Raw genomic sequence first — 15,861 nt, forward strand, 5'->3', positions numbered from 1 at the left:
TCTGGAGGTCGGCACGGGAATGGCCCCGGTTCACAGCCCCACTCCGATGCAGCATGTTACCGGGCCAACTCACACCTGCAGCCACACTTTAGATCTAGTGATTTCTAGAGGGTTGCATACTGTGGTCGTTAGGATTGTTGACTTAGCTGCGTCAGACTGCTACTGCTTGTTTTTTAATGTTACCATCTCACACTTAGATAACAATGACACTAAGTGTCTTATCAAAAGACGATTTCTTGGTCCCTCCTCAGCCGCTATGTTCTCAAACCATTTGCACAGTCAGGCTTTTTCTGATGAACCTACATCAATCCATGAAAAGGTTAATAACTTCAATCATAAATTAAGGTAATCTCTACACATAGTGGCACCGGAGAGAATAAAAAAGAAATCACAAACTAAGGCCACCCCCTGGAAAAATGAACAAATATGCCTCCTAAAGAGGGAATTCCACCGAGCAGAGCGTGCATGGAGGAGATTCTCATAAAATCTATTTTTGCTTATAACAATGCCTTGCGCTGTGAAAGGCAGGCATATTTTTCTAAAATTATTAACGCCAATGAGAATAATCCCAGAATTTTATTTGAAACCATTGACTGTCTCCTAAAACCCACCCACTTTAATGAACATGTCCATATTCCCTCACAGTCAAAGTGCGAGGAGTTTGCCTCGTTCTTTGAAAATAAGATTGTCAGCATGAGGACTAGTATTATAAATACTACCAATCAAAAATATGCCGGCGCTGCTCAAGGAAATCTTAACTTTTTTAGGAAAATTAGTGAAGGGGAACTCCGGAATATCATCTCTCAATTGAAATCCTCCACCTGCTCACTCGATGCCATCCCCACTTCCTTTTTTAAAGAGGTTGTAGATGGTTTTATTCTTGATGTTCTAGATATTGTAAACTGTTCCTTAGAGTCAGGTATCTTCCCGGATCCACTAAAGACTGCTCTAGTTAGGCCTCTGCTCAAAAAACACACTCTGGATTCCTCTGTTCTGAGTAACTACAGGCCCATATCCAACCTGCCCTTTCTAGGTAAAATCCTGGAAAGGGCAGTGTTGATACAGCTAGAGGCTTTCTTACATAACTATGATAAAATTTCAGTCTGGTTTCAGAGGTAAACACAGCACCGAGACTGCTCTCACTAAAGTCATAAATGATCTTAGAATGAGCGCAGATAAAAAGAACATTTCTGTCCTTGTTCTCCTTGATTTGACCGCTGCATTCGACACCATTGATCATGAGATACTTCTGAACAGACTCGAAAGCTGGATTGGTCTCTTAGGAACCACACTGAGCTGGTTTAATACCTACCTCACAGACAGAAACTACTTTGTTAGTCTTGGTGACTATGTTTCAGAGAAGCGAAGCATTCTCTATGGTGTTCTTCAGGGCTCGATCCTTGGTCCATTGTTATTTTCTCTTTACATGATTCCACTTGGTGAAATTATTCGTAACCATGGGATTCATTTTCACTGCTATGCTGACGACACCCAGCTGTATTTATCTGTAGCACCTGACAATAAGGATGCCCTACACCCTCAACTAAACTGCTTCTCCAGTATTGTGCAGTTTCTCAACTTAAATGAAGACAAAACTGAAGTCCTTATCATTGGCATGGACGCTCAAAGAGATGAAATGATAAATAGACTTGGAAATCTGGCCCTACAGGTAAAACCAATAGTAAAAAACCTGGGTGCCATTCTTGATCCTGACCTCAATTTTGACAGTCATATCAGCAATGTTACTAAAACAGCCTTTTATCACCTGAGAAACATTACAAGAGTCAGGCCATACGTCTCCCTGGAGGATGCAAAAAAAACTGACTCATGCCCTTGTACTCTCACGGTTAGATTATTGCAACGCACTGCAAACTGGTTTGCCAAAAAAACTATTGATAGACTGCAACTCGTCCAAAACTCTGCAGCAAGAATTCTAACAAAAAACAGTAAAAGAGTTCATATTACTCCTGTGTTAGCATTGAGGATAGATTTTAAAATTCATTTACTTGTTTTTAAAGCTCTGAATGGGCTAGCACCTTCTTACCTGTCAGATTGCCTGTCGGAGTATGTTCCAAATTGCTCCCTCAGATTGCATGGTGCTGGTCTGCTAAAGGTGCCACTGACGAACAGCAAGAGATATTTATCCCGTTTATATATACGTGTGTGTGTATCTATGTGCTTGTGCATGTGTATATATCTGTATCTATGTTTTACATTTCTTTTGTAAAGCACTTTGAGCTGCATTTTATGTCATGAAAGGTGCTCTATAAATAAAGCTTATTATTATTATTTGGAATGTCCTGTCTCCAAACTGAAAAGATCGCGCCAACGATAAGCTGCAACTCTCGGCTTCAAACTTGCTCCTATGCAAACCAATGAGTGATGTGACACCTTGCCACGTCCATCTTTCTATACAGACCAGACAATAGAAAATGGGATTAAAGAGGAAAAACATGGCTTCTTTGCATAAGTTGTTTATAGAGTACCACCATGATAACTACATATTATGTTTAAGTAACCAGATCTAAGCATATAGAATACTCAGTTCATGAACTTTAATCTATCCTTTATTACAAAGAATATTAATAAACCTAGTCTATACACAAACTTTGCATTAGAAAATGAAACCAGAAAGAGACAGAGTTCTAAAGGGAAAAACTATTGAATCACTACATAATAAGGAGGACTGCCCCCAGAGCAGTGGTGTTTAGAGACCAGCAGAGCCACAATGATTCATCACATCACTGATATAATAAATGTTTGCTGAGTTTCCAGGTCATTTGCCCACTTTAGCTGTAAAAGAAGGATTCTAGCAAATAGCAAGCAGCTTCCATTGATTGTAGGTATCAGTGATGAAGGACATGTACTTATTAAAAGTGGTGAAATTACTTCATAGAATTTCCTACATTGATTGATGCAGTGTATTGCACCAGCATTACTTACTTTACTGCCCTGAGGAAAGATGATATGACTTTGAAAATCTTTTCACAGCCTCAGTGTGATGACACACTGTTGTATAAACACTGAAAGTATGCCCACTGTGCCTTAATGCTTTGGCACTGTGCCTTAAAGGCAGTGATAACCTTTCCATTTACACTTGTACACTATCTAAAGATTTCCCTCTGCAGGCCCACAGAATAACTTTTCATTTTTACAATGTTTTTGCAATATCCATCTGTATTTACAACAATCCTTTCTTGCTCTTGAACAACAGCGTGAATATTAGTAATTTGCTAGGGCATTACAAGCAAATTAAAACAAGTAAACTAGCAAGCTAAATAGCAATCAGCCATTAGCTTTCGGGTGCCTGAGTTGACAGAATAGTTGACAGTTTCGTTGGGGGGCGGGTGAAATGTGTTCCTCATCGACTTAGCAGAGCTTCATTAGCGGCGCTAAAAACAGGTCGACACAACAACATATGGAGATATTTGGAGCTATTTGATCAGTTAGAAGTAATGCAGGGGGAATAGTGCAAGCAGAAACAGCCATAGTGAGATGTTTGATGGTAACACAGGTAAACAACTTATTTTACTTTGCTGTGCTGTGTAATGGAAAAACACTCACAGCGCGCTAGCTCAACTCAAGTCATGGCTCAGCTAGACTACCCCCAAAACGATGGAAAAATGTCATATTGTCAGTGGAGCGGAGCAGATGACCATATAAAGAAATCCGAGCCAACGTCAACTGAAAGTAGAAAAAACCATTGGAAACCGAGTGTTCAGAGCAGTCTGCAGCCAGTGCTTTCAGCTCACAGGGATTACTTCTATTTACCTCATTATTTGACACTTTGGCCATGTTTAATATAAACATCCTACATTGTAACATTATACATATGACTCAAAATAATGAAAAGCATAATAGGTCCCCTTTAAGTACAGTACTTAGTTTCTTTCCACCACTGCTGTAGCCAGACCATTAGCTGTTTTTGATCAGGCTATGAAGCAAAGGCTGATAAAACTTCTCTGTTTCTGAAAATGTAAAAAGAAAAATAAGTTTGAAAGTTTTGCCTGAATAGAATTTTTTTTTTTATCTCCATAGGGCAGAAAGACTAAAACAAACACACTGAAAAACAGGCCTGATACACCATCAACTTATTATGGCTTAACAGTTAGCAAACACTTGCCCACTTATACATCCAGCAGGCACAGAGCAACATGTGCATCCCACTGGAATCACATTTGGGGGCTTTTGAGGAATGTAAACACCAGCATGGGCCGGGGGGTGAGGGTGGGGGTGGGAGGATGCACCAGTATTCACTTGCTTTTTCCCTTCCTGGTTTGGTCCACCAACTGTAGTTCCCTGCCGTTTTGTGCTGGGCACGTAGTGCGCTCTTGGCCTGCCTGATTGTTTTTGCTGCAAAGTGTAGTCTCAGCACGTTAGACGCTATGAATAACCCTTTTATGCTTTTGATTTAATTCAATATTAGTCTCAAACATTGCTCAATGCATATTTAAAGGCATGACGTTCAGTTTACACAAAATGGTCTTAATTTTATGAGTAGCTGTGGAGTATTTTAGTTGGTTATATCAGATTAGTTGATAAATTGATTAGTTGCCGACTATTAAATTAATATATATATATATAATTTAATCTATTAATCTACTAATTATACAATTTTGATAATCAATTAATGTTTTGAGTCATTTTATAAGAAGAAAATGTTCAGATTCTCTGCCACTTTCTCAAATGTGAATATTTTCTGGTTTCTCTGTAACAGTAGCCATAGTAGGGGTGGGTCAAAAAAATCAATTCACATAAGAATCTCAGTTCTTATCTCTTATGATTCTTAATTGATTCACAAATGCCAAAAATTGATTTTCTAAATTTTAGTTGATAACGTGATGTTGATGGAACTAAAAAGGTGGAACAACTGTGAGGGTAGTGCAGCACCCGGACAGTCTAAAGCGCACACACGCTAGAGGTATCTTGTAGTTCATCTTTTTAAAAAGACAGTGGTTGCAAGCATTTTTTGATTTAATGACTAAATAATTGCCTTTGGGAGACGAATGTGAAGTATATTGTGAATACTTTCTATGCCATCAATTAGGCGCTACCGTTAGCGGAACAGCAATAAGCGAGACTGGCTGACCAACACACACTGCAGCATTAAACTACGTAAACCAAGTCTGATGTGAAGAAAATAACTCGATGCTCATCCTTTTTCACCACAAAAACCCTGTGCCTGCTCAACGTCAGCGATGGCTTTCCCCAGAGCTAACACTGCAGCAGAGAGGCTGCTCTCCACTGCTGAGACATGACGTTAATAACAACACAGCGGAGAACTCCGCCTCCCCCTCAGTTTGTTTTTCTCTTACACACAGGAGACTGTAAGATGCTTTCAAATGAATGAATTCATTAATTAATGCAGTTAACTTTTTAACTGCTGACCATTTATCTTAATTGCCAGTTATGTTTCATATTGTATTTCAGGACACCAGTGAATGGTTTGGCACACAGTGTTCTGGATCTATCTGTCTATCTGTCTGTCTAATCTATATATATATCTTTGGGTTGTGGACTGTTGGGACAAAACAAAACATTTTAGGACACCACCATGGGCTTTGGGAAACAGTGATCTACATTTTTCACCATTTCTGACATTTTATGGACCAAACAACTAATTGACCAATTGAAAAAATAATCATCAGATTAATCAATAATGAAAATAAACGTAAGTTGCAATCTTATAATTGTTGTTTCCTTGATTTGTGTTGAAGTTTGCAAATATTCAAGACTAAAAGCACAGGTGGAGAAAATGTAAGGCTGTCACTGATTATAATATCTGTAACAATATTTCCTCGGCTCTGAGTGATCCACCAAGTTTATTATTTGCAACAGTCTCCAGAGATGTTATGTCTCTTAATTGATGTGAGTTTCAGGTCTGCTCTTGTTATACAGCAGGCACTCGCACCTCTAGGCTCCAGATCAGTTCACAACAACTTCTCAAGGGGGGATGCTACTTTTGTTTCATGCAGCGTTGGCTTAACTTTTGTCATAATAATCTAATGTGAAAATATTATATAAAATGCAGATATTTCACCATATTTGTAGATTTTGGACATGTTTAGAGAACAATAAAATACAGGAATAGATGACAGAAGAAGTTTTGTCATGTTGTAAGCGTCATTAGGAAAGCCTGTATAATTAAAAAAGTCAGCAGACCTCCAGGCAGTTGATTTTGGCATGTGGCTCGTTGTTTTCACTCATCTAATCTCTCTGTAAGACCAGATAATTAATGGTGATGTGGCAGCTGAGTCTACAGCCATTAATGGAATGGATTCAGCTTGTTTACCCAACTTACTCCTTGGCCTGTACTTTCCTAATGAGAATGTGGGCAAGGGCAAGCCATCACCATGGTTATTAGACATTTGGGGCCGTGGCATCAGTCAGGAGCTCCTTGTAGACAATCACAAGGCTCTAGAGAGGAATAATGATCATCAACTGCATATGATGGCATGCGGGAAACATCTCTGTGGGCCAAAAGCTGGAGAGTAATTACAGAACAATTCCCTGTTAGAATTAGCTTCGATACAGTGCTTTAATTATCCAACATTGTCGCTTGCAATTAAAGGAATAGAAAAATGCAACAAAGAATAATAGTTTTGACTACACAATTAATTTTAAAATCTTTGTATTTTCCATTTACAGTGTTTGCTGTCAAAGCAAAACCCCAGGATGGCAGCAGTTTTCCTCGATATGGATTCTCATACATTCTTTATCCAGTCAAATTTATACAGCTATTCATTCAGCATATGCTTGTTGACAAGTGATGAGTTTTTTTCTAGAAATGCCATCGACCCCTCCAGTAGGACATGTAGCCTGAAGGTAAACAGACCAGTGTTGGGATGAGAAATGTGCCCAGGGCAGACTTGCTCCTGTGGGGAGCCTGCAATTCAAATCCTCCTGCAGAGCAACTGGCTGACAAAAGCCTTTGAAGAGATGAGCTGTCAGATGCCTAGACAGTCTTACATTAGCCCTGAGCACATCTGGAAGACAGGAGAATGCAGAGATATTTGAAACTAAACAAGATGAGTGGGAGAAAAGGGTCAATATCTTACTTGGGGTGTGGGTTATAAGCCACTGTAGGCACATTACAGGGGCATGACTCACAGCATAAAAAGTAGGAGACTGTAGCCTACCTGATGTTAGGTAGATGGGCTACCTTTCTACATGTTTAACCAAACTGGAAAATCCATGTAGAGAATGTGAATAGAAATCTGTCTCTCCCTCCTCAATGGTCACTACTAATATAGCCTAGAGGAAGGTTACTTTTCCTGTGTTTCTCCAGTGGAGTTGCTCAGTGGGCAGCATAGGAGAGATTAATTGCTCTGGGCGAATCCCAGGTGTGAATGTCTATTATTATGCTATAACTAACCATAGATGTGAACCAAAGAGTTTCTGAAAAATACTTTTCCCCTCAAGCACTGAAAAATGTCTAATACAGTAATATTACATCATTTATGTTAAAAATAAGGGCTTTTTGCATATGAGCTTGGTTTTCTTCCAATAATTCTTCAATTCACAGACAAATATGTAGCTCTTAATGCTTTTTACAAGTAGCAAAATATGTTATAAATCAATGACCCTGTATTTTAAAAGCACTATCATCCCTGATGCCATTGAACAAACTATGCCTCATTTTATACAACAGTGATGTAAATAGTTAACAAGATTTGGGAGTTTCAAGATGTGGAAAGCCACGTCTCTATAACAAGTTTTTTCTAACGCATACTTGTCAGCCTCGATTGATTTTCAATTTTACAGACTTGATTTTTGCAGCGGAAACTAAACTTGTAATCTGGCTTTGCAAATGTTTACTGTAGAGGACTGTAGAGGATTTTTCAATCTGTACTGAGAGTATTAGACTTTTGCCTCTGCAAACCCTGTTCTAACACTGTTCACTATTCAAAATTGACCCAACATCCAGAATAACTTCATAATTTTTTTACTGCTTCTACTGACTTTCTGTGTCTTGCAGATCTAAAGACTGGGTGAAATTCAGCCTAGACTGACCTGTTCCTTTCTGAAAAATCTGAATATTTTTCAGTGAAAATCTGTAAAAAAAAAAAAAAACAAACCCAAAAATGATGAGCCTTAACTTCTAAGTAATGGGCTCCCTGGGTCTGTGCAGCAGGACATTCTGGGCTGTGCCAAGTCAGGTGGCATTCAGATCTTCAGCTGACTAGCACAAATATGGAGTCAGACACTTTATCCGCTTTTATGTTGCTTTGTTGTAGTCTGTGCCTAGCAGCAAATTCTCATCAGTCCTTTCTTTAATTGGTTGAGGCATTTGCCTCTTTTTCACTCATTTTAAATGTGTTATGCTGGCGCTGGTCAGAGGACTTCACACTGCGCCGCCTCTGGCGTTGGCTTGATTTGACTGGCTCATCAACGGAGGAGTGTGGTTGGAGAGGCGAAGAAGAGTCCGTAAGGCAAGTGAGCTCAAACCTGACAAGCCTCTGTGCCATCTCCTTATTTAGATAGCTTTTTGTCACTGTTAATTATCTTGCTTTCTTGCTGCAGTGCCACCGCAAAATCAAGAAGCAGGGGTTTGATGCCAATTGCTACTCTTCTATTCCTTACGCACGACAGCCTGAAGGGCCCAAAGCCCTTTTTTTCTCCACTGTGGTTACTCAAATGAACAGTTTCACAGAAAACCAGGTCAGTGTACTAAGACTGCCTCTAAGGAGCTGAAAAAACAAGATGTTATTTTCTGTTAAGCAAACTGATCTGAAGAGTTTTACAAATTTAGACATATGAAACATCTTGCCTTGGCTTTATTAACTAACAATACAATGAACTTCATATCCCTTGTCTTTGTGGAAAGGGTTCATATAGGCTCTTGTGTGTGCCACGTGTGTTGGCAGAGCTCCTTTGCCTTTGTGTTTAGTATTTCCTTTCATTTTAATGATATTAACTACATGAAAATGAGTAGTCAAGCTGGTAAAAACCACTGGTTCATTAGCCCATGCCATGAATCATTTAGCTCCCAGCGCTGTCATTTCATTTGTTTTAAATTGTTTTTTTCTCTAACTGTCCACAAATCTGTTATGCCACCCACGTCAGATTATTGTGGCGCAATAGTAGCGTTGCAGCAAAAATACAAAAAAATACAGCCATAACACTATTCAGTTGAATAGTCCTGACACCGGATAAGCCTATTAATACACTTGATAACAGAGGACGTGGTGTTATCCTTTACAAAGGGGTGATCAGGTGGCGGAGATGTCATAGGCACAGTGGAAATGCATTCAAGATTGGTAGATTCACTCCAGACTGTGCTGCTTGTCCCTTCACATTTTTTTCACCATCCCAATTTTGATATTTCTCTTGTACACATCTGGTTCTGTCTCATAAGGCATGTAGCATAAAGGTGGATGAAGGATGTGGTTTATAACGGTCATAAAATGGCACAGAGGGCACCAATGGAGGGCTTTCCCATGAATCACTGCTACATTAATTTGCATTGACCATAATCATAACTCCTACAGAGCCATTTCATAGCTTTGCTACAGGGAATGAGCTGGAAGGTACTTTATGTTACAGTTGAGAGGAACAATTTCCTGTTGTAGAGTACGTTTCACACGTTTTTGTTTTTTTTTTTTTTTTTTAAGGGTGTTGTCAATATCATTCTTTTACCAACATATCCATACAGTTATTTCAATTCCGTCTCAAATAATCATCTTGCATGATTCACATGTCCCTGGGTGATCTTTTCTGAGTGAAAAGAGGTTAAGCTGCTTAAGCTCTCTTTTTATATCAACACTCCTCTATTATTATAGTTTGGATAAGATGAGAAATGGGCCTCAAGTAATCCCGAGAATAATTAAAACTGTACAGCTTAGAATCCTTGGTTGAAGTAGTGTGTCTTTCAGGACGCCAAGAATGAGAGTTTTTTAATGACAAGTTGTATTATTAGAAAGGAACACTTCTCATCTGTATTTCAAATATTGAATACAAAGATTCTCTTTGTTTCCTTCAGGCCCAGTGGTACACATAATTTAGTAATAATTTATAACTAGAGCTGGAACAATTATTTGATTAATCAATTAGCTGGGTCAAAAGAAAATTAATCAGCAACCATTTTGATAATTGATGAATTGTTTAGGTAATTTTTTTAAGCAGAAATGCCAAAGACATGATGATACCATTTTCTTAAATGTGAGAATTAGCTGCTTTTCTTGGTCTTACGTGACAGTAAGTTGAATATGTTCAGGTTTTGGACTGTTGGGGTCAAAACAAGACATTAACTGATGCCATCTTGTGCTCTGGATATTGTGGTGGACATTTTTCTGATTTTTTTTTTTTTTTAGATCAAACGAATCATTGATTAATTGAGAAAATTACTGACAGATGAATCGATCATGAAAATTATCATTAGTTGCAGCCCTATTTATAACGGATATACAAATGTTTCCCTCCTAAACATCTCAGTATTTTTCAGTGTAATGTTAATTTGACTAGATGTTTGTCTTGCCTAATATAGACTGATCAAAGAGATTCTGTAGCTCATAAACCTGCTTTAATGTTTAATTCTTTACATTAATTTCCCTGCAAGCACCTTCACATTCAACTAATTTCACTCGTTTGAATGACTGGCGACAATCTCTCTCCTTTGATTCCAAGAATCTAAATCCAAATGATTTCCGTGTACAGTGCTGTACTCTGCTAGTGTTTGTTGCAGTTTGTAGTTTTAGATGTTGGCAAATATTAACCACCTGACACTTTGGGAACATGCAGTGCAGAAATGAAGGCTAAAATGTCGCGGCATGTCTTTGGGGGAATACACACATCTGGTGCAGTTGACTGTGATTCCTCCATGACCCTTTGAAGTTCCATGTGGCTTGAGGTCAAATCAACTATATGGAAGGTGGGATTGTAATGTAGACAGTGTGAAGGGTCCTCTCTGGTTCAATGCGCAGAAATAGACTAAAGCTATTTCCCAGCTGCTTGCCATGGGACAGGTGGGTTAAAGGAGGCCTTTGAGGTATTTAGAGGGCTGAACATGTCTTTGTGTCAGGAGGGTCAGTCGCTCCTAATAAAAAGTCCCTGCTAATCTCTCTGCAATGTTTCTACAAATCACTAGTACTGCACTGATGTACCTTATCCCAGTCTCACAGTATGTCAGCCTTTGAAACATTGGTAAATGTTGAACTAATGGGCTGGTTTCTCCATTACTGAATAGATTCTTATAGGGTTTTGTCCACAGCCTACAATCTTTGCGAACTATATTCTTTGGCTTAAATATATAACTGAATACCACTTGAGTGAAATAACCCAGTTTTTTAAACTCTGGATCTTAGGCTTGTTTTAACTATTTTGTTGTGTCCACAGAATCAAATTACGCAGGTCTGAAAAATGTCAGACAAGCCTTGATGACAGCTATTATCATTTCAGTCACTTCAATCACAGGGTGTGAACTCTAAGATGGAATTTGGGATATTGAGGGAGCAAAATATTGGTGTTACAAGGTCCTCTGTAATGTTAGCTAAATGTGCTCTGACTGGCTTGGTTGCCTTTTTTCACAGCCATTAAATTGTAATCTATGGACAGGCTGATTATCCTTCTCCTTTACAGCAGTAATGGTGTCTGTGACCGGGCCATTTCCTGTCTTGAAAGGTTGATTCTCCTCTTGCCATCCTGAGAATGTGGCCATCAATTCAAATGCCATTTGTCTAGCTTGTGGGGAAAATTGTAATACATTTCCACAGTGAAGTTTGTTTTAATCTTTTTCTCTTGTCATCCATCTTTATCTCTGTCTGCAAAAGCAAGAAATAGTGAGAAATAGTGAAAAAATGATTTCTTTAACTTTTTTTTAACACTCAGGCTAACATAGTGCAGTTTTGCCATACATTACCTCCAATGGTTCAAAATGACAAGAGGAGGAAAGGGGGATAGTTGAGGGGAAAATGCACTTCTCTGTGGAAGAAAAGATTGAAAACTGGTGAAGGTGAAAGGTGCTGAAAATCCAAATTCATCATCTGTTTGTTTGGGAGAGGTGTTCACTAGAGCGAAACAGGGAGCCTGAGTTGGTTTTTGGACCTCATTTATGGCCAAAAAGTAGACTGAGGCTTACTTCTGCTTGTTGTCAGAACAAACTGAGACTGACTGATGCAATGTCTTAAAGTCTGTACAGTCTGTCCCCATTACTGTAGCATCTATAGTTGTACTGACTGAGATGTTTTTGTGCAGAGTGCTTTAAAATGTTAAAAGTGAATCATAACATCTCTGATGACAAGGTGGACAACTATTCTGCAAGGATTTAAAGCCATCTGTTTGTCCTGAAGCAGTTCTTCTTCACTGTACAACATGTCATTTGGTGTTTTTCTCTTTGTTACAAAGCTACTGTACTTTAATAATGATTCAGCTTGCCTTCTGTTCTTTCTTTCATGAAATGACTCACTACGTCACCTCGTCATTTATTCTTGAAAATTCAGGACATCTGAATGAACAAATTATTGTACTTCTTGGTCACGACAAGCGGATTGAGTACTGGGTCGGGTGCAGAGTGACTGCTGAGAGTAAAGTTCAGTACTAATCATAACTGACTAATCACACTGATAAACTGATTTCATCAATTAATTTTAATTTATGGTTTAGGATGAGGTTTAAAAATGAAAATCGATTTGCACTTTAACTTGGATAATTACGGTATGGAACCGCCACCGCTTCCCTGAACTCCTGTTGTTCATAGTAACGCCTTCTTCCCCAAGAGTTTCTTCAGACACAGGTAAAATATCAACATGGCAGCATGCGCTCATAAAAGTGAGGAATTCGAATCCAAAAAAGGTACTGTCTCCGCAGTCGTGTAGTTTTGCAGCGTCCTACCTTTAGCAAACAACTGTCCGCTGTGAAGTTTGTCTGAAGTCTGTGGCAACTAAAGCACAACTAATTTATTCCAGCAACTCAAACAGAGGCATGTAGCTCAGTGGGAGAAATGTGTGGCACTGTGAGTTGCACAAGACAGCAGCAGCCCTAAAACACCTGCTAAAAAGCAGGTAACTTTAGCAGAATCATTTTCCTATAGTATCCCATATGACAAGAAAGGGCCCCAGTGGAAAGACATTACAGATATGGTGGCGTTTCACATAGCCAAAGATATGGTGCCCATAAATACAGTTGAAAAGCCTGGGCTCATCCACATGCTGAATACAATTAACCCCAGATACGTGCTACCAAGCTGAAAGTATTTTGCTGAAGTTGCCCTGCCCCATCTATACAACAGTATCTGAAAAAATCGCAAAGCAGTTGGAGGATGTGTCATTTTACTCCACAACGACAGACCTATGGTCCAGTCGAACCATGTAGTAAACTTCCTAAGGGTCAATAATCTGGCCAAGAAATATCACTATCTTTACCATAGTACAAGTGCCCCATCAGAGAGGATCTTTAGTAGGGGTGTAATGATATGCGTATTCCTCCTGACCCGTTTGGTACAGAATGTTCGGTTCGGTACGTGACTTTCCTCAGCTCAGTATGCGCTATGACCAGCGTAATAATCCACTTCGATGTGCAGAACAATAATTCTAGGGTGCAAGTTCCACCCAGAACATTTTGACAGTGCACCACTTAGCTGTAGCATGCTCATGGGTGTATGCTAGCTAGCTTAGCCAGGGTAGTCTGGTTACCCCGGTTACCCTGTAGTGTCACTGCCGTTAGAATGACAAACAAGAGCAAGCAAGCAAAGTTTATTTATATAGCACCTTTCACAGGCACCAGTCACAAAATGCTTCGCAATCAAAGAAATAAAATACAACCAAATCAAATCAAATACATAAAACAAAGACACCAGATAAAATATACAAGGGGAACAGAATTAAGGCAAATTAAAACATGAAATATCCAAGGACCTCAAGCTTATTGGGAGACTATTCCAAAGCTTAGGGGCTACCAACTGGAAAGCACGATCTCCCGAGTCTTAAAATGTGTCCAAGGTACACTTAGAAAACCCTGGGTAGAGGACCTAAAAGCTTGGCTCATGGGTGCAGAAGGTCTGTAATATACTGTGGAGCCTGTCCATGTAGGGCTCTATAAGTGAGCACCAAAATTTTAAAATTAATTCTAAAATTAACAGGAAGCCAATGCAGTGAAATTAAAACAGGTGTAATATGTGACCATCTATTGGATCATGTTAAGAGCCTAGCAGGAGCATTTTGGTTGGTTTCTAAGTGGTGTAAGGAAGATTTATTAAGGCAGGTAAAAAGAGAATTACAGCAGTTCAAACATGATGAGATAAAAGCATGTATTAGCATCTCCATCTCATTTCTTCACACAACAGACCTCAGTTTGGCTATGTTTCTTAGGTGAAAGAAACATGATCGAGTCAGTGTCTTAATGTGAGCTTCAGCTCCTGGATTGGTCAAAAATCACACCAATATTACATAGAGAAGACTGAGAGGATAAGCATAAGGCACCAAGGTTCCGCCTGATCGATGAGTGAAGATTATCAGGGCCAAAAATCAGGACCTCAGTTTTATCTGCATTTAACTGCAGAAAATAATTTGCCATCCAGTTCCTAATTGCATTTAAACTATTATTCAGTACAGGGAGTTTATAAAGCTTATCGGGTTAAAATGGAAAAATACAACTGGACGTCATCAGTGTACCAGTAGAAGGAGATGTTGCTAAAACTGCTGATAATCTATCCTAGAGCCAGTATGTATATGGAGAATAAAATGGGTCCCAAGACCGATCCCTGGGGGACGCCACATGACAAGGCTGAAGCGTCTGACATAAATTCACCTACAGAGACTGACAAAGATCTATCTGTGAGATAGGAGGAGAACCACTCATATGCAGGCCCAGAAGTGCGTAACAGGTGTTTTAGCCTGTGGATTAGAATGTGGTGGTACACAGTATGAAACGCTGCAATAAAACCAATAAAACCAAAAGTGAACAATCTCCGGCATCTGCAGCCATGAAAATATAGATTGAGACTTTAAGGAGAGCCGTTTCAGTGGAGTACAGTTTACGGAAACCAGACTAAAATTTATCAAACACCCTGTGCAAATCCAGTATTTGAACAAATTGCTTTTCAAAAGAAAGGGAGTTTTCAAATGGGCCTGTAGTTGTCAGGGAGGGATCCAGGTTTCTTAAACAAAAGTTGAACAATAGCCTGCTTAAAGTAATTGGGGACATCTAATGGGCTCGAGGAGGATTTAATTTGTCCTAACAAGGCTGCAATATCATCTTTGGACACAAGACAGAAGGAGTCCAAGATGGATGGATTTGAGGAATCACTAGTGAGTGGACTGGACAAGGGTGAAATGTTTGCCCTAACATTTACAACCTTGTCTATGAAATACTTAAGAAAGTTATTGCAGTCACTGTTTGAGAAGATTGGCAGATTTGGGGTGCTGGGAGAGACAATATAGTTTACAGTGTCAAACAGGACTTTAGAGTTTCTCTTGCTAGAGTAAATTAGATAGGGAAGTAAGAAGATCTCTCAGCCTTCACCAAATTGTTAAGGGTACCCATGAGTTCTCTGAGATGCAGTTTGTGTCTACAAGTGCTCAGTCTTTCTACATTTGCGCCTAAAAGTCCAGATAGTTTCATTTATCCATGGGGATGGATTTTTGGAGATCTTTCTAAGTTTCAGAGGAGCCAATTTATCCAACACCGAGGAGCAGTGAGTGTTAAATGATTGGACTAAAGTCTCCACATTTCCATCCTTTAAAACGATATTCCTGTCAAACACCATAGAAAAATTGACAACTGCAGCCTCATTTATGATACGAGTGCATCTCATATGGCAAGAAAGCTGAGACTCCGATGTAGAGCAAATGTCAAATAAAATACATTTATGGTCACTGACAGATAAGTCCTTAGAGCCAATAAATTCAATATCTATACTATGAGTAA

The 15,861-nt window shown here is 39.2% G+C and overlaps 2 protein-coding genes across 5 annotated transcripts in view; one reads left to right on the forward strand and one right to left on the reverse strand.

Annotated features, from left to right (window-relative positions):
• LOC137189718 (ecto-NOX disulfide-thiol exchanger 2-like) overlaps positions 1 to 15,861 on the forward strand; it is a 195,835-nt gene that overhangs the window by 20,097 nt on the left and 159,877 nt on the right. The window contains exon 1 of one of the 4 annotated variants that reach the window (XM_067599771.1): positions 8,558 to 8,661. The exons of the other annotated variants lie outside the window; for them this stretch is intronic. The gene's annotated coding sequence lies outside the window, so the exon portion shown is untranslated. Of the gene's footprint in view, positions 1 to 8,557; positions 8,662 to 15,861 lie in introns of those variants that run through there. 4 annotated transcript variants of the gene reach the window in all.
• The window catches only part of sfxn5b (sideroflexin 5b), a 341,220-nt gene that overhangs the window by 18,969 nt on the left and 306,390 nt on the right, over positions 1 to 15,861 (reverse strand). The gene's annotated exons all lie outside the window — the stretch shown is intronic.

The sequence above is a fragment of the Thunnus thynnus genome, chromosome 9 (assembly GCF_963924715.1).
Source record: "Thunnus thynnus chromosome 9, fThuThy2.1, whole genome shotgun sequence".
In the NCBI taxonomy this organism is placed as follows: Eukaryota; Metazoa; Chordata; class Actinopteri; order Scombriformes; family Scombridae; genus Thunnus; species Thunnus thynnus.